Source organism: Narcine bancroftii, chromosome 4, assembly GCF_036971445.1.
Source record: "Narcine bancroftii isolate sNarBan1 chromosome 4, sNarBan1.hap1, whole genome shotgun sequence".
Lineage (NCBI taxonomy): Eukaryota > Metazoa > Chordata > Chondrichthyes > Torpediniformes > Narcinidae > Narcine > Narcine bancroftii.
The window spans coordinates 95,012,446-95,037,231 of NC_091472.1; the positions used below are offsets into that span (position 1 = coordinate 95,012,446).

Here is a 24,786-nt window from a genome sequence, read left to right on the forward strand (position 1 = left end):
ATACTTGATCTTAACTAATGAGGCTATTCTTAAATCCAACAAGTTATTGTAAATAATTGATAATGTGCCTCTATGAGAGAGCTGCAAGTCAAAAAGTAAATCAAGAATGTTTGTCTCAGGAATTCATGGAAAATCAGAGAGCTTGGAATGAACAAAATGTCTAACTTGTAAATATCTTAAAAAATGAAAGTTTGATAGTTTAAAATTTCAATTGTTCAAAGGAAGCAAAATAATCTTGAATAAAAAGATCTTTAAAACATTTAATGCCTGACCTATACCAATCCTTAAAACCTATATAACCATATAACCATTTACGGAGCGGAAACAGGCCATGTTGGCCTTGCGAGTCCGCACCGGTTCACTGATTTTGTGCGCCCTTTTCAGACAATGGTCCCGATGGGTTTGGCCCTCGAATTCCAACTTTAGTGGCTGAATTCTTCCATTATTCCACCTTGGCAAACTCCAAGAGTCTCGTTTGCAAATCTAACAAAGAAGGTTGAAAAAAATGGTTAGATATAATAGAGATGGCAAGAGAAAAACTCTGAAATCCAAGAAAACTTCTAAATTGTGCCCATATTCTCAACCTTTGTTTCATTATCGGATTGTCAGTCAATTTATTTAAAGAAAAGGGTAAAAACCTTAAAAAGACCCTAAAATTGCCAATATATGTGATTTTTTAGATAATTTCAATTCTCCCCAAGAAGGGTGATCGATTAGTTTATCAAAATGTAACAAAAGAAGCAGATTATATATATTAACAGCCCAATAATAAAAACTGAAATTTGGAAGTGACAATCCACCATTTCTTTAAGTCTTTTGAAGATTAGGTTCATTTAAATGAGGATGTTTTCCTTGCCGTACATAAGAGGAGATAAACAAATCCAATAAATCAAAAAAGGATTTGGGAATAAAATTTGGTAAAGTTTGGAAAAGATGGGGGGGGGGGAGGTGCATGGCCATGCTGAGTGGCTAAGCTTGCGTGTTTTTCCGAGCTCTCCGAAAAAAAATGCTAAAAGATGACCAAAAAATGTTTTCTAATAGAATTTTGCTTGAAAAGGTGCATATACAATATTTGAATAAGAGGTATCAAAGATGACTGGAAGATTGCACGCAAAAAAAGCTAAGACCAATGACAAAAGAAACTCTGGCTTCACCAGCTACCTCAACAAGGGGGAATTGCCTCTACTTCTCAACAAATGTGAGAAATGGAAATGCTTTTGCAAGAATTTGAAGAATTGGGATGTTTCACGGGTGTGGAAAATGCTATGAAAGAGCTCACTACTTCAGTGAAAGATAATGTGTGAAGCAATAAACAATCTATCTGAAAGAATGAATGGTGCTGAGGGAGATCTCAGTAAACATGATAAACAGATTGAAGACCTGAAAAAACAAGCCAAACAATGGACAATGGAAAAGCAACTTTTAGATAAAATTGTTCACATGGAAAACTTCAGTCAGAGAAACAGTGTGAGACTAGATGACCTGAGAGGAGGTGTAGAAGGCAGAGATGCTGTGAAATTTTTTGAGACTCGGATTCCTCAAGTCCTTCATACCAATGAACTCGGCAATCATGTCCACATTGAATGTGCTCAGCGAACGCTTGGACCGAGGAGAATAGGTGAAACCCGCCCTCGACCCATGCTGGTCAGGCTACTAAGCTTCAAAGATAGAGAGACAATCTTGAGAGTTGCATTTGAACATTCATGAAGTACCTATTCTCCAATAAAGTGGGACAATACAGAGATTAGGTTTTTTCAGGACCTCAGCATTGGGATAATCCAAAAGGGGTGGGGTTCCTCTTCATCCCTGGAGGTTTTGGCAGGCTTTTTTTCACAGGCCTCAGGGACTTACTATATATGAGTGGGCACAGATCATGAAACTGTTTACATATTTATTTATTTGCACAGAATTTACAAGATGCTGCTATGGATAAGTCATTGAAATTTGTAAGTTTTAATGTTAATGGTTTGAATGGGTAAGTCAAGAGGAAAAGAATTCTTACATATTTTAAAAGCTGATGTGGTATTTCTCCAAGAAACACATCTCATGAAAGTGGAACACGATAAACTAAAATGATTATGGGTGGGACAGGTCTTTTCCTCATCATTCAATTCAAAAGCAGGGAGAGTAGCAATTTTAATCAATAAAATTTTTTCCAATTGTTATAGAAAAATATTTAAAAAGATCAAGCAGGCAGATATATAATGATAAATAGCAAAATTTATGCAGAATCATGGAATATTTACGTTCCAAATTTCGACAACAAGGCTTGTATGAAGGATGTATTTTTAAAAACAGCAGAGGGAAGGCAAAATATACTGATCAGAGGGAACTTTAATTTTTGCCTAGATAAGTCAGCAAGAACAATAACAAGAGCTAAAGCGGCTAAAATAACTCTTTCATATTCCATGGAAAGAGACTTCTCGTTTTACTTGTTTTTTTTCCGTTTTATTCTAAAATGCATAATTCACATACAAGAATAGACTTGCTTTTGCTATCGTTGAGTCTGAAGGATAGAGTAGAAAAAAATGGAATATCTACCCAGATTACACTCAGATCGTTCACCACTAACCTTAAAAATACAAATACCAGAGAAACAAGGAAGTATGTATAGGTGGTGATTGAATATGCTGTTGTTAAAAAGGAAGGATTTTAAAGAATTTATAAGACAACAGATTGACATTTTTTGTAAAAAAAAATTAGGATCAACTGACTTTTTAATATGGGATACTTTAAAGGACAATTTCATTCACAAAATAAAGATTAAAAGATAGTTTAATGCAGAAGTGAATAAATTGGAGAAAGAAATAGGAGAATTAGAAAAAGAATATCAAAGAACAGGAGAATAAGACATTTACAGAACAATGGAAAATAAGAAAATTCAATATAACACTTTACAAACGTACAGAACAGAAAATATTAAACACAAAATAGAAATGTTATGTATTAGGAGAAAGGGCACATAAAATATTGGCATGGTAATTAAAGGCTGCAGAATCAGCAAGAGCTATAAAGGCTATACAGAAAGAAAACAATACAGTCACGTTTAACCAGAAAGAAAGAAATGAAGCATTCAGACAATATTATAAAAATTTATATAAATCTGACTCACTGGGAGACGAGATTGAAATAGAGAAATTTCTAGATCACGTGGATCTCCCGAAACTGAATGATAATGATAGACAAGAATTGGATTTAAATTTCACTAGGGAGGAAATTGAGAAAGCATTTTGACCTTTTCCAGTTAATAAGGCCCTGGGCAAAGATTAATTTCCACTCTAGTTTTACAAAGAATTTAAAGATTTGTTAATACTGTTATTCATGGACATAATAGAGCAAGCAGTAGAAACAGATATTATTGGACTCTTTCTCAATGGCAATAATTACGGTGTTACCAAAAAAGAATAGAGATCCACTTAAAACTTCTTTCTATCGAACTATATCTCTATTGATCATAGATTATAAAATAATAGCAAAAGTACTGATGAATAGGTTATGACAGTATTTACCTAAGTTAATACATACAGATCAAGTGAGAGTTGTTAAAGACAGACAAGCATCAAATAATCAGGCGAGATTGTTTAACATAATATGTTTACCCCAATCAAGACAAGATTCTAATATGTATAATAATATCATTAGATGGAGAAAAAGCATTCAATACACTTGAGTGGCCATTTATATTTAAAACATTGGAAAAGTTGGGTATAGGACGGGGATTTATTAACTGGATTATATCAAAAACCACAAGCAAAAATAAATAACAGCCAAATATCAGGAATGTTCTTGTTAAGCCGACCAAGTAGACAAGGTTGCCCTCTCTCCCCGGCTCTATTTGTTACGGGGATAGAACCACTAGCAGAAATAATCAGAAGTGCTCCTGAAATTAAAGGCTTGGAGGTTGGTCAAGGTCAATACAAAATAAGTTTGTTTGCTGATGAAATATTAATGCACATATCTGAACCCAGGAGATCGCTGGAATAATTGTAAGAAACTTTAACAAAGTATGGAAGAGTATCAGGGTATACAATAAATATGGATAAAAGTGAAATTCTACCTTTAACAAATCATGATTATGAACAATATAAAGCAAGCAGTATGCTCAAATGGAAAAATGAAGGGATCAAATATCTGGGAATTAAGCTTGATAACTATTTGAATAATTTGTACAAATTGAATTACTCTCCCCTGCTGGCGAAAATAGAACAAGACCTACTTTTGGAAGGACCTGCCCCTAACATTAATAGAGAGAGTTAATGGTATCAAAATGAAGATAATGCCAAAAATTCAATATTTGTTCCAGTCAATACCAATACATTAACTGAAAAAGTTTTTTTATGATAAATAATTTAGGAAGACAATTCCTATGGAATAATAAAATATCAAGAATGGCATTAGAAACAATGACATGGGATCATAAACTAGGGGGAATGTGATTCCCAGATTTAAAAAAAAATTACTTGGCTGCACAGTTAAGATTTTTTTCATCTTTCTTCGATACAAACCCACCAAAATGGGTGCATGTGAGATTACAAGAAATGGATGAAACAGTGATTAAAGATTTTATTTATAAATGGAATTTAAAATTAATTAGGAAAAATACTTCAAACCCTATATTGATTCATATGGTAAAAAATTGGCAGGATATTAACTATAATATAGGAAAGAAAACTGGAATTTCATTGATTCCCATTATGTAATAACCCAATGCTACCTATGATAATGGAAAATAGGATTCTAAATATATGGCTACAAAAGGGGATCAGCCATACCACGGACTGGTACAAAGATGATATCTTAATGTCATTTGAACAAATGAAGCAAACCTATGGAATTCCAAATGGTACTTTCCTTTGTTATCTGCAATTAAGGGCTTTTCTCAGAGAAATTTGGGGAAATAACATGACTTCTCCAGGAGTAAGTGAATTGGGACACACATTATGGATGACTAATATACCCAAATGTATTACCCAAATATATTATGCCCTACAAATGAAAGGGAAAAAGCCTGGATTACATAGATCAAGAGAAAGATGGGAAGCAGGTCCAGCAAGAAATATAGCAGAACAATCTTGGTCTGAATTGTGAAAAGATGGGGTAACCTTGATTATTAATGTGTAGTATGGCTTGGTGCAATATAACTTTTTGCATCAATTATATTTGACCCCACAAAGACTACACAAATCCAAACCAGAAATATCAGATAGGGGGAGTCATGTGATGCAGAGGACGTGGGATCCTAAAACTCCCAGGAAAATAGAAGAAAATTATTATTTAGCTAAAGTAAACAGAGATTAAAATACAAAGGAATAAGATTAGTCCATTTACTTTTTAAAATGCCTTTGAAGAAAGGAATTGTTGTTGCTGGAGCTGATGAAGGTGTTGTTCCTGGATATGAGAAGAGGCCTCTGATGCAGAGAAGTCCCAGATCTCAACTGAGGCCCATCAGAGAGTTGAGTTGCTGGGAACAGCAGCATTTGTAACCAGCCTTTCGGATGGTGAAGATGGCGTCAGGCCAAAGAAAACAGATTCTTTAAGCAAGGTCAAAGTGTTGAGTTTGAGTGAGAGGATTGATTTCAGTGGTGAATTAGCAAGTGTTGTAAAACAAGGATTTGGAGAGGTTGCTTCAATCTATGAAGATGTTAAACAAGTAAAATATAAAACTAAGGCTATAAAAAAAGGATAAAAAGGACTCTGATGGTGAAATGAAACAGATAGTATGGGAAATGTGGATTATATCAAAATGACGTGGGAAGAGAAAGATTATTTAAAATCTGAGGTTAAAGATATAAATGAAAAATATGAGCAGTTAGAGGCAAGTATGATGAAAGTACAAGAACAACAGAATGTGAAAAATCAGAATATTATGAAGGCTTATGAAAAGGATAAATGTATAAAGAAGAAGATGAAAAATTTGGAGTCTGAAGTTGAGAGGAATTCAGAGGAAGATAAATTCTGAAACATTTGAGAAAATGGAAAAATTTTAGTAGGAGAAACAACATTAAGATTGTTGGCTTAGAGGAAGGAGAAGAAAAAACACAACATGATTCAGTTTCTCCAAGGATAGATACCTAAGGTTCAGGGGGTAAATCAATTTGAAGGTCCAATTGTGAAAAAGCATATTGAGCCCTTAGACCACAACTGTAATCAAATGAGAAACCTCACTCTACAGTAATTAAGTGTTCAAAATATCGAAACATGGAAAAGATTTTAGCCTTAGCAGCAAAAAAAGTAAGAATAAAGAAAAGTCCACTTGAATATTATGGTTCAAAAGTTTTCTTTTACCCGGATATTACTGCACAGCTGTTGGAAAAGAGGAGACAGTTTAATGAAGTCAAGAGAAGTGTTTGGGAAAAGAGATACAAGTTTACATTATGTTATCCAGCGATGATAAAGATTGCATTACCGGATGGCAAAAATAAATTTCTTATGGATTACAAACAGGCATCAGATTTTGTAGAAACTTTTCCTTCTAATAAGCCGAGTAAAAGTGAAGGAATTATTTGCATTGAGACAATGAACTAGTAAATTAGAGACTCTGTTTTGATATAATACCTGGGAGGTGAAGGGTGCCAGAGTCCATCGGCTGTTGTTCATAGGCTCGTTTGTGGCAATGAGCCACATCCCGTATAGAGGGGGGTTGTGCTTTTTGGATTGTTCTACTAGTATTCAATCTTCTTCAGCATGATGCTGAACCAAGCCATGAAAGACCTCAACAGTGAAGACGCTGTTTACATCCGGTACCGCACGGATGGCAGTCTCTTCAATCTAAGGCGCCTGCAAGCTCACACCAAGACACAAGAGCAATTTGTCCGTGAACTACTCTTTGCAGACGATGCCGCTTTAGTTGCCCATTCAGAGCCAGCTCTTCAGCGCTTGACGTCCTGCTTTGCGGAAACTGCCAAAATGGGTCCTCTACCGGCATCACCTACAGCTCCTAGAACGCTTCCACCAGCGTTGTCTCCGCTCCATCCTCAACATCCATTGGAGCGCTTTCATCCCTAACGTCGAAGTACTCGAGATGGCAGAGGTCGACAGCATCGAGTCCACGCTGCTGAAGATCCAGCTGCGCTGGGTGGGTCACGTCTCCAGAATGGAGGACCATCGCCTTCCCAAGATCGTGTTATATGGCGAGCTCTCCACTGGCCACCGTGACAGAGGTGCACCAAAGAAAAGGTACAAGGACTGCCTAAAGAAATCTCTTGGTGCCTGCCACATTGACCACCGCCAGTGGGCTGATATCGCCTCAAACCGTGCATCTTGGCGCCTCACAGTTTGGCGGGCAGCAACCTCCTTTGAAGAAGACCGCAGAGCCCACCTCACTGACAAAAGGCAAAGGAGGAAAAACCCAACACCCAACCCCAACCAACCAATTTTCCCCTACAGCCGCTGCAACCGTGTCTGCCTGTCCCGCATCGGACTTGTCAGCCACAAACGAGCCTGCAGCTGACGTGGACTTTTACCCCCTCCATAAATCTTCGAAGCCAAGCCAAAGATATATACATATATATATGAATGGAGTTGTATGGATGTTTTATTTCACTTTAGAGAATTGATTCAATATTAAATTTAAATTGTATGTTGGAGAGATGTGAGATTTTTAATGGATATATGATTGATTAGGATTGTTGTTAGATATTTTGGAATTTAACATTAGAATTGATTTAAAATACAAGAGGTCTAATTGAAATTGAAAAATATGTAGAACTCTCAGACCACACCCATAATTAAATTAGATTTGGGGAAATTTTGTCTTTTAATGGGATGAGTAAACGAGAAAGAATTATTTGGAATGGGGCAATGGACTATCTGTAGTTAATTAGAGACTTTGCTGTGATGTAATATTTTGAAGCTGAAAGGTACCGGAGTCCGTCGGCCACCGTTTAAGGGCTTCTTTGTGGCAATGAGTGATAGAGGGTGGTGGTGTTATATTCCTTAATGTCATAGAGGAAGTTCTATATTATTATTAGATACATGAATGAAGTTATATTGATTATATTGATGGTTTTATTTTATTTTAGAGAATTGATTTAAATATTGAATTTAAACTGGATGATGTAAGAGATATGAGATCTTAATAGATATATGATTAATTAGGAGTAATATTAGATATATTGAAATTTAACATTTAGAATTGAATTAAAACATAAGATTTACGCATTTAGTTATGTTATAAATATGTTGGTTTATGTAATCTCTTTAAAAAAATTCACTCCATTTTTTTCTTTTGTGCTTTCTTTCTTCTTTGTTTTCTTTTCTTTTGAGGAGTGGGGGGGATGAAAACAAAATTACGTATCATTTTGCATCATTTCTATTGTAATGCTGTTCAAGATGAAGAAATATATATTTATGTTTGATGCAAATGGTAAATAAAAAAAATTATTTAAAAAAAGATGTGAAATAGAGAAAGGAACATTTCTCCACTCTGTATGGCCATGTACAAAAGTTGATTCTTTCTGGCAAGAAATATCAAAAGTTTTAACAAGGATTACTGCAGTTAACTTTCCAGGTAATCTGGAACTATATTTACTGGGAAATTTTATAAATATTAGCAATAACCTCACAGAGTTTCAATATCTTTTGTTAAGATTGCATTGCCAGTAGCCAAGAAATGTGTAGTCAGATACATGGAAGTCAGATACACCAATTACTCTGGCATGATGGATATCAGAACTGGACAGTTGTATACCAATGGAAAGGATCACATATAAAACAAGAAACAAATATGATACATTCCTCAAGATCTGGCAATCATACTTGAATTATGTTGGTGCACGTACAATAATGCTGCTATAAATTAATGGTCAACCCTCAATTTTATATCTTTTTTAATAGAATGTAGATTGTAAGCTCTGATGGTGGGTGAAAAGACACAGTATTCATTTTTTTGTGTGTAAAAGTGAATGGGTTAGTAGTGGGAGGTTAGAATGTTTATTGTTTGAAAATTTTGTTTTATTTGACTTAAGTCTGGTTAAGTTCATATGTTTAAATAGGATTTGTTTTATATTCATATACAGATATTTACAAAAAATTTGTATTTTTAAAGAAAAACTCATATTTTGCATGTAAGCTGTAAGCAGACTATTTTATTTTATGTAAAAGATGTATATTTGATAAATGCTTGAAAAACAAAAATAAAATATTTTTTTTAAACATTGGAAAAGATATCAAAGTTTAGGTAAAATTTTCATTTTAATCAAATTGATATGTCCAATCGTAGTAATGGTGTCTGTAATCACGTATTCAAAGCTGCTTCCTTCAGGTAATCTCATTCTGTTTCCCAATTTATCCTTTAAATAAGCTTTCAATTGATGATATGCAAACATTGTACCATGAGTTATTCTATATTTGTACTTCAACTATTCAAATGTTAATAAATTATTTCCCAAAAAACAATTTTCTATTCTTTTGATTCATTTTATCTCCTATTCTCTAAAGGAAAGGTTGTCTATTGTAAAAGAGATTAGTGGATTTTGCATGAATAATAATTTTGGTATTCGGTAATTCATTTTTTTTCCTTTTGAAGTGGATCTTCTTCTATGTATTAAGTAAATGATGCAATACTGGTGAGCTTTTATATTGCACCAACTTTTCATCCCATGTATAAAGTATATGTTCCGGTACCTTCTCCCCTATTTTATCTAGTTCTATCTAAGTCCAGTCTGGTTTTTCCCTTGTCTGGTAAAAATCTGATAAATACCTTAATTGTGTGGCTCAATAATAATTTTTAAAGTTTGGTAACTGCAAACTACCTTGATTATACCTCTCTGTTAATTTATCTAATTAGAATTTCCTCCCTTTCCACAAGAATTTCCTTATTATTCTCTTTAGTTCATTAAAAAAAATTCTGTTAAGGGAATTGGTAATGTTTGAAATAAGTATTGTATCCTTGGGAACATGTTCATTTTAATGCAGTTTACCCTCCCTATTAACATTAGTGGTAATTCTTTCCAATGTTCTAAGTCTTCCTGCAATTTCTTTATTAGTGGCTGATAGTTTGTATAAGTGGCTTGTTATTATCTAACCTGATACCTAGGTATAGGATTGCTTGTGCTTGCCATTTAAATGGTGATTCTTTTTAAAATTCTGTATAATCTGCGTTACTCATTGGCATCACATCATTTTTATTTGCGTTGATCTTGTACCCCAATATTTCTCCATATTCCTTCAATTTCTTATGTAATTCTTTTATTGATTTCTCTGGTTCGGTTAGGTATACTATGATGTCATCTGTAAATAAGCTGATTTTATACTCCTTTATTTTTATCCCTTTTCTTTTCTATTCTTATCAGCTCTGCCAATGGTTCTATTGCTAAGGCGAACAATGAGGGGGTTAATGGACATCCCTGTCTAGTTGACCTACTTAATTTAAGTTGATTTGATAAATATCCATTTACTGCTACCTTCACTAATGGCCCATTATACAATACTTTAATTCAATTCAATCACATTGACCACCGCCAGTGGGCTGATAACGCCTCAAACCGTGCATCTTGGCGCCTCACAGTTTGGCGGGCAGCAGCCTCCTTTGAAGAAGACCGCAGAGCCCACCTCACTGACAAAAGGCAAAGGAGGAAAAACCCAACACCCAACCCCAACCAACCAATTTTCCCTTGCAACCGCTGCAATCGTGTCTGCCTGTCCCGCATCGGACTGGTCAGCCACAAACGAGCCTGCAGCTGACGTGGACTTTTTACCCCCTCCATAAATCTTCGTCCGCGAAGCCAAGCCAAAGAATTCAATTTATATATTTTTCTGGTAGATTGAAATACTTTAAATAAGTAGTTCCACTCTACTCTGTCAAAGGCTTTTTCTGTGTCTAAAGCAACAGCCACTGTTGGTTTCTTATTTCCTTGAACTGCATGAATTAGATTAATAAGTTGACAGACATTATCCGCTGTTCGTCTTTTCTTAATAAATCCAGTTTGATCTTGTTTTACTATTTTAGGAACACAATCGGCCAATCTGTTTGCTAATAATTTCACTATTATCTTATAGTCTGAGTTAAGTAGAGATATTGGTCTATATGATGCTGGTGTTAGTGGATCCTTCCCCGTCTTTGGTATTACTGTAATTATTGCTGTCTTACATGAATCTGGCAAATTTTGTGTTTCTTCTACCTGGTTCATTATTTCCAGGAGAGGAGGAATTAATAACTCTTTAAATGTTTTATAAAATTCTATTGGAAATCCATCCTCTCCTGATGTTTTATTGTTCGACAGCTTTTTTAAAACTATATCCTGTACTTCCTCTATTTCAAATGGTTTTATTAGTTTGTTTTGTTCCTCTTCTTGCAATTTCAGCAGTTCAATTTTAGCTAAAAATTCCTATATTTTATCATCTTTCCCCTCGTTCTCAGTTTGGTATAATTGTTCATAAAATTCCTTAAAGTTTTCATTAATCTCTGTTGAGTTATATGTAATTTGCTTGTCCTTTTTCCTGTATGCAAATACAGTTCTTTTAGCTTGTTCTGTTTTAAGTTGTCAGGCTAATATTTTATGTGTTTTTTCTCCCAGTTCATAATACTTTTGCTTTGTTTTCATTATGTTCTTCTCCACCTTATACATTTGTAATGTTTCGTATTTTATTTTTTTATCTGCCAATTCTCTCCTTTTCATTATATCATCCCTTTTCACTAGTTCCTTTTCTGTACTTACTATCTCCCTTTCCAATATAAGATATTCAATAATCAATGTATGTTAAAATAAGAAAAATGATTCTTATTAATACCAATTTAGTCCTCAGAAATAATTAATGGTAAAATATTCTCTAATCTATGGGCCAAAAGTTTGGACAAAATCTTCATATCCACGTTGAGTAAAGAAATAGGCTCATGTGATGCACATTCAGCAGGGTCCTTCCCTTTTTCAAAATAAGAGATATACCAGCCTCATTAAAAGATAAAGGAAGCTTCTCATTTACAAATGAATCATCAATTACAGAACTTAAGTGAGGTACAAGGCATTTGGAGAAAAAATTATAAAATTCAACAGGATATCCATCTGGTCCTGGAGATTTACCAGATTGTGAGGAGGAAATTGGTAGTAATATTTCCTCATGAAAAATAGTAGCCTCCAGACTCGAACGTCTATTATGAAAAAGTGTGGGCAAATTTAGATGGTCCCAGAAATCTGACATTGCAGCATAATCTTTAATAAATTCAGAAGTATAAAGGTTAGAATAGAATTCCCTAAAAGTATAATTTATTTAAAAATAAACAGTAGTCATCGTACCATCTCCCATCCAAATCTAATTAATTTGTTTTTTTTAGCAGACATTCCTTTCAATTGACTAGCTGACAACTTACCCGATATTTCACCATGAATCTAAAAATGACTCTTACTCCTTAAAAATTGTTGTCCAATAGGGCAAAAGATAAAATTTATCCAAAAGATAAAATTTAGTTTTAAGTTTGACTCTTCTTTTATATAAATCCGGATTTTTATCTTAAGCATATTGTAAATCGATTTGTTTGATCTGATGAATTAATTCCAATCTTTCCTTTGTATTCTTCTTATGTGTAAGAAATAATTTGCACTCTCAGATAAGCTTTCATTGTATCCCTTACAATCAAATTAGACATAGTTGGGGAAGAAGTAGCAGTAAAGAAAAAACATATTTGTTTTTCCATAAAATTAAAAAAATCCTTATCTGAGAGTAAATTAGAATTAAATCGCCAATGCCTTTTGTGAAAGGAATGTAAGAAAAATTCAAATTCACAATAACAGGGGCATGATCAGATACAGCTATCCTTGATAATCGCATGATTTGGTCATTGAAATCAATTATCTATTAGAAAAGAATCAATTCTAGAATATGAACAATGCACATTTGAAAAAAAATCTATTATTAGGATATAAAAAAACCACCAGACATCTGAAATTCCAAAATTTGATAAAAAAGAATGAATTACAGCTGCAGATTTGGAAAGAACAGCTGGTCAAGAGGAAAACTATCTAGACAGTATTTAAACAACAATTAAAGTCTCCACCCCCCCTCTAATCAATAAGTATTGACTTAGATCAGGTAAGGTTGAAAAAAAATTTCAAAAGATACCGGCTCATCAATGTTCGCGGCGTACACATTAACCAACACAACCATTGGGGAGTCACGTGATGGAGTAGTGGCCGGACGGTGAACTCCAGCCCTCTCCAGAAAAGTTAGAAAAAACAAAGCAAAACACAAAGGCACAAAAATAAAAATCAAAGTAAAGTGAATATAAAGGTGGAAAGAAGATGGCGACGAAAAAAGAAAAGTCGAAACCAACGGTAAGAAGAGAGGAAGAGAAGACAACGGAAGATGAAGGAAAAGGCCTTACCTGTTCGAAGAGGCCCGCGGTGGAGAGAGAAACCCGCTCCCTCAGGTCGGTAGAATATGGACTACAAAAATGGCTCGCTGAGCCGAGTAAAAGTGCGCAACCGCGCATGAAAAAAAACACACCGACGGGAGGGGTGACCAGCTGGGGAGTCGATCTCCACAGCCAGCAACAACAGCTGCAGAACACCTGCAGCAAGAGGAGAACATAGAAGACAATGAAAACAAGAAAGAAGAGAAGAAAAGGGCAACAAAGAAACAACAGATGGCCAACCCAGAGGAAGAAGAAGAGGAAGAGGAAGAGTACAGTGAAATAGAAGAAGAAGGGAAAGGCAAGATAAAGGATATACTTTCTCTTATCAAAGAATACATGGAGTCATTTAAAGAATGGCAAGTGCAAGAATTTAATGATTTAAGAAGAAGAATAAACAACACAGAAGAGAAAATGAATAAAATAGATATGACCTTATCAGAAATGGGAAAAAGAATGGACAAGGTGCAAGAACGAGAAGCAGCAGTAGAAATGGAGGTAGAGGACTTAAAAAAGAAATTAGAGGAATCTAATAAAAAAGTTAAAGAGACACAAGAACTGTTAGCTCAGAAAATAGATATAATGGAAAATTATAACAGAAGAAATAACATAAAGATAGTGGGCCTTAAGGAAGATGAAGAAGGCAAGAATATGAGAGAGTTTATAAAAGATTGGATCCATAGGATCCTAGGATGTCCAGAACTACAGCAAGAAATGGAAATAGAAAGGGCACATAGAGCATTGGCCTTTAAACCACAATCACAACAAAAGCCAAGATCTGTTTTAGTAAAATTCCTAAGATATACTACAAGAGAAAAGGTACTGGAGAAAATAATGGAAAAAGTAAGAGAGGACAATAAGCCACTGGAGTACAAAGGGCAAAAAATCTTCATTTATCCAGATATAAGTTTTGAACTCCTGAAGAAGAGAAAGGAGTTCAATACAGCAAAGGCGATTTTATGGAAGAAAGGGTATAAATTTATACTAAAGCATCCAGCGGAATTGAAAATATTTATTCCAGGACAACAAAACAGACTATTCTCGGGTCCAGAGGAAGCACGAAAATTTGCAGAACAATTACAAAATAGACTGAGAGATGAAGACGTGTAACGAGAGTGCAAAAGACTGCAAACTAAAAAGACATAAGCTTTGAACTCCTGAAGAGGAGGAAGGAGTTCAAAACATCGAAAACGATCTTATGGGAAAAAAAACTATTCTCGGATCCAGAGGAAGCAAGGAAATTTGCAGAACAACTACAAAACAAACAGAGAGATGAAAACATGTAATAAGAGTAAAAATGACCACGATTTATATGTATGTGGGTAAAGCGGTATATGTGTGTATATGTATAATGTGCATACATGAATGTATCCGTATTTAGAGGAAAATATAGATAGTATAGACAAGAATTAATAAGGGAAGGAAAAGGAATAGAGGGAATAAGGAGGGAATTGTGACCTTTGTCACATATGAAAATTGAAATCTTTTCTGGGGGGGCTGGGTGAGGGGGGGTGTTACGGTCACTGCAAAATCAGCTGACGCTTGCGAGTGAATTCGCAAATCCAAATGGAGAGGGAGATGTGGTTGTCCGACAAGGGATAAAGGACAACTCAGGAGGGGAAGGGGGGATTGGGTCTAAAGAAGTTTTAAATAGGAGAATAAGGGAAATGTTTGATGTTTTAGGAATGTTGTCTTATAAAGGATTCAAAACAAGAAAACAGAAATGGATAAGAAGGAAAGGTAATGATGGAGAAACGGAAAGGGAAGATAAACAAAGTATAAAATGGCTACGTTGAACTATATGACTTTAAATATTAATGGAATACATAACCAAATTAAAAGGAAGAAACTGTTAAATTTACTGAAAAAAGAAAAAAATTGATATAGCATTTGTGCAAGAAACACATTTAACTGAATTGGAGCATAAGAAATTAAAGAGAGATTGGGTAGGACACGTAACAGCAGCATCGTATAATTCAAAAGCAAGAGGAGTAGCTATATTAATTAGTAAAAATGTGCCATTTAAAATAGAAGAGGAAATAATAGATCCAGCAGGGAGATATATAATGATAAAATGTCAGATATATTCGGAGTTTTGGAATCTACTCAATGTATATTCACCTAACGAAGAAGATCAAAACTTTATGCAAGATATCTTTTTGAAGATAGCAGATACGCAAGGGAACATATTAATAGGAGGGGATTTCAACCTGAATTTGGATTCAAATATGGACAAAACTGGGAAAAAAATTAACAGAAAGAACAAAGTAACCAAATTTATAATTAAATCGATGGAAGAAATGCAACTTTTGGATATATGGAGGAAACAACACCCAAAGGAAAAGGAATATTCATATTACTCGGCTAGACATAAAACATACTCAAGAATAGACCTATTTTTGTTATCAGCTCGTATGCAAGATAGAGTAAAAAAAACAATATAAAGCTAGAATACTATCGGACCATTCACCCTTAATATTGACAGTAAAGTTAGAGGACATCCCTCCAAGAATGTATAGATGGAGATTAAACCCCATGTTACTTAAAAGGCAGGATTTTAGAGAATTTATTGAAAAACAAATTAAAATGGGAACAAGATTTAAATATAAAGATAAAAAAGGAAACATGGGAGAATCTATGCTCCGGAACGATGAGAAATACAATAAATACGAGGTTACGTATGATACAATATAACTGGATACACAGACTATACATTACACCTCAAAAGTTAAATAAATGGGACCCAACAGTATCTGATAGATATTTTCGATGTAAAAAAGAAATGGGAACAACAATTCATGCAATCTGGACATGTGAGAAAGTAAAAAAATTTTGGGAAGATCTAAACCAGATATTAAATAAAATAACAGAAAACAATATACCAAAGAATCCAGAGATCTTCCTCCTAAGTAACATAAAAAATAAAGAATTTGGAATTGATTTGGAGGATGCACAAAAAAGATTTGTTAAGATAGCTCTAGCCGTAGCAAAAAAATGTATTATGTCAACCTGGAAATTGGAAGATAATTTGAAAATACAACAATGGTATATAGAAATGAATAAATGTATTCCATTAGAAAAAATAACATATAGTTTAAGAAATAATATTGAAATATTCGAACAAATATGGGAGCCTTACATTAAATACAATAGCGAAAACCTACCGGGGACAATCATTACCTAAGTTAATGGAAGGAAAAGGAAATGAAAAGAATGGACTCAGTAGAATTTCTGGTGTATTTTTATTGAATGACAACATTGTCTGACTGGTTTAATGTATCCTAGATTGTATACCTTAAATGGACGGGAGGGGGGAGGTAGGGAGGGTGGGATGGGAGGAGGGGGGGGGGAGAAAATGGCACTGTATATGTGTGAAAAGGAAAAAGTGTGTACCATGGTTAATGTCATTTATGGTGTGAAAAATAAAAAAATAAATACATAAAAAACAACATAACCATTTTAATATATAACTTGCCTGTAAGAATAATGAAGTGTCCTTGTTTATCTGACAGTGTTATGAAGTACAAATGGAATATTTTGATTAATTAAAATAAATACTCCCTTAACTTTAGCATCAGAAGAGGAATGAAAGCATCGTGCCTTCTATTTGAACATTAACCTATCCTTGTCAGAATTCCTAATGTGAGTTTCTTAGGAAATAAAATCTGCCTAATGTGGGCAAATACCATACAATGTTTAATTTGCCTATTCATGCCCTTAATATTCCACAATATAACCTTAATAGGAGATATCATGGAAGTTAATTATTGTTAATTAGATGCTACATCTGCACCTGCCACTATTCCAAGAGATGTCACCTTTGACCCACACAGAATAAGTAAAACATGAAATATAAATAACCTTGAAAATCCCATACTAACCCAAACAAAAACCCTCTCTTCCAACCCTCCCTATTCAGAATGTCGTCAATCAGAGTTGCAACTTGCTCTTGAAAGTACATCTAACCCCAATTACTTCTACTGTAGATCTTATCATCACTCCTTATATTTAAAAATCCTTGAATAGTTAGTAACTTTCCATGCCAAAGTAAATTCTATTGAAAAAAATAACCAGAGATAATACCAAGTTTGATATAAAAGTTACCAATCTAAGCGCAAGCACAATACAATTATATTTGATTTCAATAACCCTGATTTAAAAAACCCTCCTGTGTCACAACATTAACATCAAAAGGCATTAAATCAATTAAGTTTTATAAAAATCTTTCAAGCTCCGTAACTAACAGACTTGACCTTTCAAATAACAAAGAAAAGGAATAAAAGAACCCTCCCAATTCAGATATGCTAAAAATGAAAGAGAAGGACCCCCCCCCTTTTTGGAAATAGATCAAACTACTGACACAAAGTAATCACTCAAAATGGACTTAGAAACCCCCCCCCCCCCCCCACCACCGCATTTTGAAATAGAAACAACTTCCAAAAAATCACGGAAGAGATCGAAATCTTCAGGTTGGAGCATTGCCAGAAATGTTTCAGACAATGGAGTCATCTTCCTGCGTGCTCCCTCCGTTAAAATCGGCAGGCTGCCAGAATCAGGATCCATTACGTGGGAACACGCACCTTCTTCCAGAGAATGGGCAATTCTAGCGCTATCCTTCATTTGGTGAGTAGTAGACATTTTTTTTTCAGCTCCCACAGGCAGGCTTTGTAGTTTAGGCACTGAAGAAATTAAACCTGAGGCCGGAGCAAGTTGTTTAGGCCCCAAATCTGCAGTACTTCGAAAATGTAACTTCTTCTGCACTTGAGGTTTAATCTTTTTACCATTAATGGCCATAATAATTCCTTAATACTTTAAACTAAAATTTAAGAAGTTTAAACTTGAAAACAAAGGGTTAAAAAACGGGAACTTAAAAGTCCGGCCAGAGAGGTCGAGATTACACGTCTAGACTCTACGCCATCTTGCCATGCCCCCCCCTCCACTTCTCCATCACCTCAGGGCAGAAGTCTTCAACAAATCTGATGTGTTGGCCCTGAAAGGTCAGATCTCTATTATGATGGGCCTCTTGAATGATGCGTTCTTTATCTTGAAAATAATGAAAACAGAGCATCACCGACCTTGGGCTACTTCCAGAAGACAGCTTTGGAAACAGTGTTCTAGCGAGCAGATGATCCACAATGAGAAGGTCTTCTCCGGACACCTCGGGAAGTAGTTTGGAAAAAAATTTCAGTCGGCTGTCCTTTCCCAGGTGTCTTCTTTTAATCCCAATACTGTTGCATCTACTCCTGCCCTCCAGGTCAACCAGTCATGATGTTTATTTACGGTTGCTTGAGGCCATTTTTTAGGAGTGAGCTTCAGGCTTCTTAATTTCATTGTCCACAAACATCAAGTCAGACTCCACAATGTTCAAGTGTTCTTCAATTACTAGAATTGTACTTAAAAATCTTTTCCAGCTTGTCATCAATATTATGATAAAATTCTTTCATGGACACTGTTAATTCTTTCATCATTTCTTGTCTTTTCATCATTTTGGAGATTATGTCTAAAGTGTTAAAGGCTGGCAGGAGCTTACGACTACCACACCCTACTCCATGTAGTCGCTAGCCAGAAGTGATATTTATTTTGATTTGCCCTGTTTATGTACACTTCATTAACTATAGGTATCGCAAACTATCAATTGATAATTTTTTGTTCGCCATCATACATGATGTTTGTTCACATGTGTAGATGATTGGCAAGTAATATGACATCTGTGCATTATGGAGGATCATGTGGCTTTTCTGTCTGGGGTCAGATGGGAATGGTTATTGTGGAGGGTCATGTGCTCTCTCTGTCTGGAACCTAGTAGGAAATCACATCACCTGCCAATCAAAGTTGGACTCTGCCCACCTATTAGTGACACCTGACCTTTGGCCCCTTTAAATCACTTACTGATTATCTGGGCCAGATTCACCACATCATCCTCTTTCCTCCTTAGTCCTGACTCTGAATACTGCTCCACGTCAAATTGTGAACTGTGGATGTCACTGCAAGAGTTGTTGGTAAGGTGTGCAATGAACTTAGAGCAGGGCCACAGTATTATGTGGGAATACTTAGCATTGAGCTGTACCCCATTGGAACTGGGAGTGCGTGTTGAAGTCCCTGTATAGTGTGTGCTAGTTACCAAATATTACTGCGTGTGTATAATAGAAAGGAAGAGTAGTCAGCCACTTCTATTGGAGATCATTGTATCCAATGTGAATGCATACCTTGTTTTAGTACTGGGTGGTTTTTTTGTGTCTTCCCGGTTATGATTTCCCCATGTGTGCAATACTGATTATCCTTTGTTTGTTTAGCCTGTGTCTGAACTTGTTTTTCTGTAAACTCTCCAAACCTGATTTGATCACACGTAAGGTGGAGAAAGATTTATTTTTCACTGCAAGAATATCACAAATAATTGGGATCAAGCAGGAATATGGAATTGGATCAATAGTCAAATCAGCCATGAAGTCATGAATGACAGAATATGTTTGAACATTGGTGTTACAAGAGGGATGTGGAGGGTGCAGACCACACCAGGTGACACCATCAGAGGAAGTGAAGCCAAAATGATTGGCTATAAAATTTTTGTGCAATGATTTGGCAGAAATTTATTATTTTTAATAAAAATATCCCTGCAGTTAGTTGTAACAACAAAAACATTTTTCATAAGCCCAGTTTACATGTATCAATATACCTACAAGGCTAAAACTTTATGCTAATTTACTTTTTGAACCTTCTAATGCACTCTGGTCAGAGCTGTCATTATTACCCAATTACAATGATGCTTTGAATCGTATGGTTTTGTCTGCACATGCTGCAACCACACACTGTTGTTGTCAATGTTGCTGGTATTTTTTATAGTCACTGCTTTTGTCAAATTTTCTGGTGTTTTAGCTACAATGTTGCACAGATGGTATTTGTGAACCTATATCAATAACTTTTTTGAGTATGAAGTAGTAATTAAAGGAAAATAATTTTCACTTTAACCACATGAATCTATGTAAATACATTTAGTTTGCATATGATATTGAAATTTAAAGGTGTACTTTTAATTTTGCTAGTTGTTTATCTCACTACTATTGCCATTATGTTCAATGATATACAGGAATTACAATTTACAAATAACATTAGTACAAAAAACATTACTAAAGATTCTTTATGATCTGGTATGGGAGGAGCTGCAAGGCAGGGGTGGGGGTGGGGGAGGGGGGGAGGGGGGGGAAGATGGTGACACTACTGCATTTGAGCCCTGCTGTTCCAAATGTTCTAAATCGATTTCACCAGCATTAGTCTGCCTCCGAGTCAGTGGCTCACTCCCGATGACCCCAGTACTTTTAACGATACTCACTAACAAATGCCTGGCAATGTCCACCCAACAGGCAGCAACAATCTGTGAATAATACTTCTATATAATATTCTAACTAGTTTCTTTCTGACTTTGCCTTTTCCTCATGAGCCAAGGCAAACACAGATCTCTCTGCCAATTTTACTAATTTCAATGGTTGTTTTGTTAATTTAGAAAGTAAAATAATTTGCAAGCTACACTTTCCAGTATCCTGTTTACATCAGTGCTACATTAACTTCAAAAGGGTTGTGAGCTGGGTATAAAATCTAGTATTCAACTCCAGATAACATCTCCACCCTGGAATACCTAGACAACAAAGACACAGACATCAGACTACTAGAATTGATGACAATCGAAATGCTGAATGAGGCCATTGACCTGCAGATGGTAAGCCATAGTGCGAATAAAAATAGTGCCCAGCAGATCAGTGAGAGTTCAGAACAATGCCAACTTGAATTGAGATCCTTGATCAGTTGTAATAGTGACTGGAACATTGAAAGATGGAATCCAACAATTCACGCAAGCCCGAGCGAATGTCTCCACAGAGATGTCTGTGATAGGAATGGCGTCCTGCCACCTGTCTTAACATGAACAAATAAGTAGATACCCAAGAGATGGCAGAAGCAGGCCTACTAAGTCGAGGCACACATTCTGTAAATGGAATCTGGAATAACAAAATCCCCCTGCTTGGATTTCATGTGTTTGGAGTCTTCAGAGTGTTGACACTGCAAGCAAGTCCTTACCAAAATCCCGTTTAACATGAGGCTAGGTAAAACGTTCCATAATTAGTCTGATTGATGCTCTTCTACCAGGATACAATAGATTATGAAGAGACTCAAAAATCTCCTGCCTCATAGCCGCCGGCATAAATAGCCTAGGGCTTCCTGTGGGAAAAATTGCAGACTAACCTTTCACCCTATTCATCCAGGGTCATATCTTGAAAATGGAGACCAGAGTTAATCCATTGATACTAGATTAGTGTACTGTACACGAGCCATGGCAGTGAAATCGATGGCAGCAGTTGAATATAAGATGTCAATGTCACGCCTGGACCGGACAATGGCTACACTATTCGCTTTTCCTCGGATGTGCCATATATCTGATGAAAATTGTAAGATGAAGTCCAAGTGCCAAATCTCTCTGGGCAAGTAGAGGTGTGTGCTTCTAATCACAGTATGTGTAAGAGGCTGGTGGTCTGTATAAATGGTAAAAGGACAACCTTCCAATAAAAAGTTGAAATATTTCACTGTGAGATAGATGGCCAATAGTTCTCTACCAAATGTACTATACTTTGCCTGAGCTGAAAAAAAAACGCAGAGGTTCCAATTGCCCATGGATTTGTTGTTCTAACATTGCTCCCACAGCAATGACAGATGCATCTGTGGTAAGAGAGAGCAAGGCATTGAGCTTTTGATGTGCATCATGACATTTGCAAATGCAGTCTTCACATCAATGAAAGCATGCACAGCATCACCTCCCAAAGTTGATGGTCTTTTGGACATAGACATCGGACATTCCTTTTAGTAGTTCAGTGAGGGGTAATAGAGATGCTGCAGCATTTGGCAGGAATTGTTGATTAAAAAAAAATCATGCCTAAAAAATGGCCAAACATAACGGGTGTAAGACATTCTTAAATCTCTCACACTTTGGATTCATCAGGCAAAATACCATGTGGTGTAACTCGATGTCCCAAAAATATAAGATCAGCAGCACCAAAAATGCATTTACTGGGAATGATCACAATGCCAAATTCATCAAACCTCAAACCATGAGATAAGGTGGCGCTTGTGCACCTCTTCCTCCACACTTGTGACCAGAATATCATTGATGTAAACAAACATAAAATTGAGACCAGCGAGTACAGGGTCTATAAACTGCTGGAATGTCTGAGCTGCATTCTGTAGACTGAATGGCATTCGTAGAAACTCTCAAGTGTCGAAAGGGGTAATTACTGCTGTCTTCGCAAGCTCAGAAGGCTCACTGGAATCTGATAGTGAGCACATACTACATCTATTTTTACAAATACTTGTTTGCCGTGGAGGTTTGCTGAAAAGTCTTGTAAATTGTTGTATCGGTCAGGCATGGTAGAATTGTTCAGGGCATGATAATCACCACAAGGCCACAAATCCCCAGGAGATTTTTTTTTTTGGAATCATATGCAATGATGAAGCCAAGCAGCTGTCAGATCTGCAGACAATGCCCAACTCATGCATGTAGTCTAATTCCAATTTCACTATTTTAAGATGGTCCAGGGGTAATCTACAAACCTGCACTACTACTGAAGGACCCTGAGTCTCTATATGATAGGTTATTTATCTTTAACATCTGTGTAACGATACGATGGGGTCACTAGGCAAGGGAAACCCTTGAGCAAGGCTCAGAAAGGGAAGGAACAAGGTTGAAGGCTCGTCAGGCAGATGATGACATTGAAGGAATGACAGATGCAGCTCACTAGCATACAAGAGCTACAGTCCATGACGCAGCAATTTTTCAAATCCACCAACAAAGAAAAATGTGACAAGAAATCCACTCCCAAAATGGAATTTGCCATATTTGTAACCGTAAAAACATACAGAAAAGGTTTCTTGAGACCAAAATCCAATGTGGGCGATCTCTGGCCATATGTTTGAATGTGAGAATCATTCATGGCTGAAAGAACACAAGACATATGGAGTGTCTGCATTCCTCCATGGTTGGAGGAACCACTGAAATCTCTCCACTAGAATCAACAAGAAATGAAAACCTGAGAGACTGTCTTTGAGGAAAATATGGAGGCTAATATGCCCATGGGCAGCATTCACCTCTACTGCCAGGCCTGGTCGTTTCCCGGTTGCTATTTGTAGAAGTTTCAAGGTGACTGACAGGACCAGCGCCACCATCAAATCTCTGATTCTTCAAACCAATATGCTGTCTGTCACCTCTGCCGCTTCCTTGACCACCATGATTCCAACCAGGGCGATGGAAGGAATTACGTTGAGTGCCCAAAGCCTGGACCTGCATAGTCAGTGCTGCCATTTGCTGCTCCAACTCAGTTATCTTCGAATGATATGGTGTTGGCGCTACTTTTGATTGATAAGATACTGGGTTTTCACAAGGCACAGTAAGCAGTTGTTCCAGTTCCATTTGTTCCTTTTGACTAAGGGGGAAGAAGCCAATCCTCCTATCTTCAATGCAGAGGTCATGGACATAATGAGGTTGGCATGATCTGCCAATTGTTCGAGGGTGGACATTTGAAAGATATTTACCAAATGCTCTTGAACATGATGAGGTAAACATCAAAGGAACCTCTTGTCATGATAATGAATATGTATGAGATGTACCGGAAATCACGTGGTATGAGAGAGAGATAAGAACACAAGCAAGAGAACAAAGGAAATGGGAGAATAAAGCCACTGAGAAGTTTACATGATAAAACTTGTGTTTGATGTTTTATTAACTTCACATTTCGGGCCACAAATGCGACATTGGCGACGAGGATGAAAGAAGCTTGAAGAAAATTAAAGACTAAACAAGATTACAGAGGATTACAGACAACTTCAAGATGATAAGAATTTTCTCTTTCACTCAGTACTTTTGGGGCTGGAATTTTTCCTCATGGCTGGTGCAGACGGTGACTTTCTAACACATAGTGGAATTGCTCATTTTGACCCAACGGGTGATCCAAGCACTGTAAGTGTGAAGTGGAAGGCATGGCTGGAAGAATTTGAATCCTACGCCGACAGTCGTGGCCTATTTCTAGATACCGGTACAGTTGAACAAAAAGCGCAGAGGAGGGCGTTACTTCTTTTCACTGCTGGACCCTCAGTTCAGGAAACATTTAAGACACTTTTGAATACTGGAAGAAAGGATGAGTACCGGAAAGCGGTAGATGCATTAAATGCACACTATGTAGTGACACCGAATGCTACATTTCAACGCCATTTGTCTCGGAGAACAAGACAAGATGATGGCCAGACAATTGCTCAGTACGTGATGAGACTACGCCAGCTAGCTGTTGGATGCAATTACATGCCAGCTGATTTGGACAACCAATTATTGGATCAAGTCGTACAGCACTGCAGATCAGATAAACTCAGAAGACGTCTACTGGAAAGAGGGAGTGAGTTGGAACTCACCG

The 24,786-nt window shown here is 36.2% G+C and overlaps 1 long non-coding RNA gene across 1 annotated transcript in view; it reads right to left on the reverse strand.

The window, feature by feature from the left end:
- Positions 1–214: 214 nt before the first annotated feature.
- Positions 215–24,786, reverse strand: part of LOC138760853 (uncharacterized) — a 118,383-nt gene continuing 93,811 nt past the window's right edge. The window contains exon 4 of the long non-coding RNA XR_011355912.1: positions 215–483. This is a non-coding gene — a long non-coding RNA (uncharacterized lncRNA). The remainder of the gene's footprint in view (positions 484–24,786) is intronic.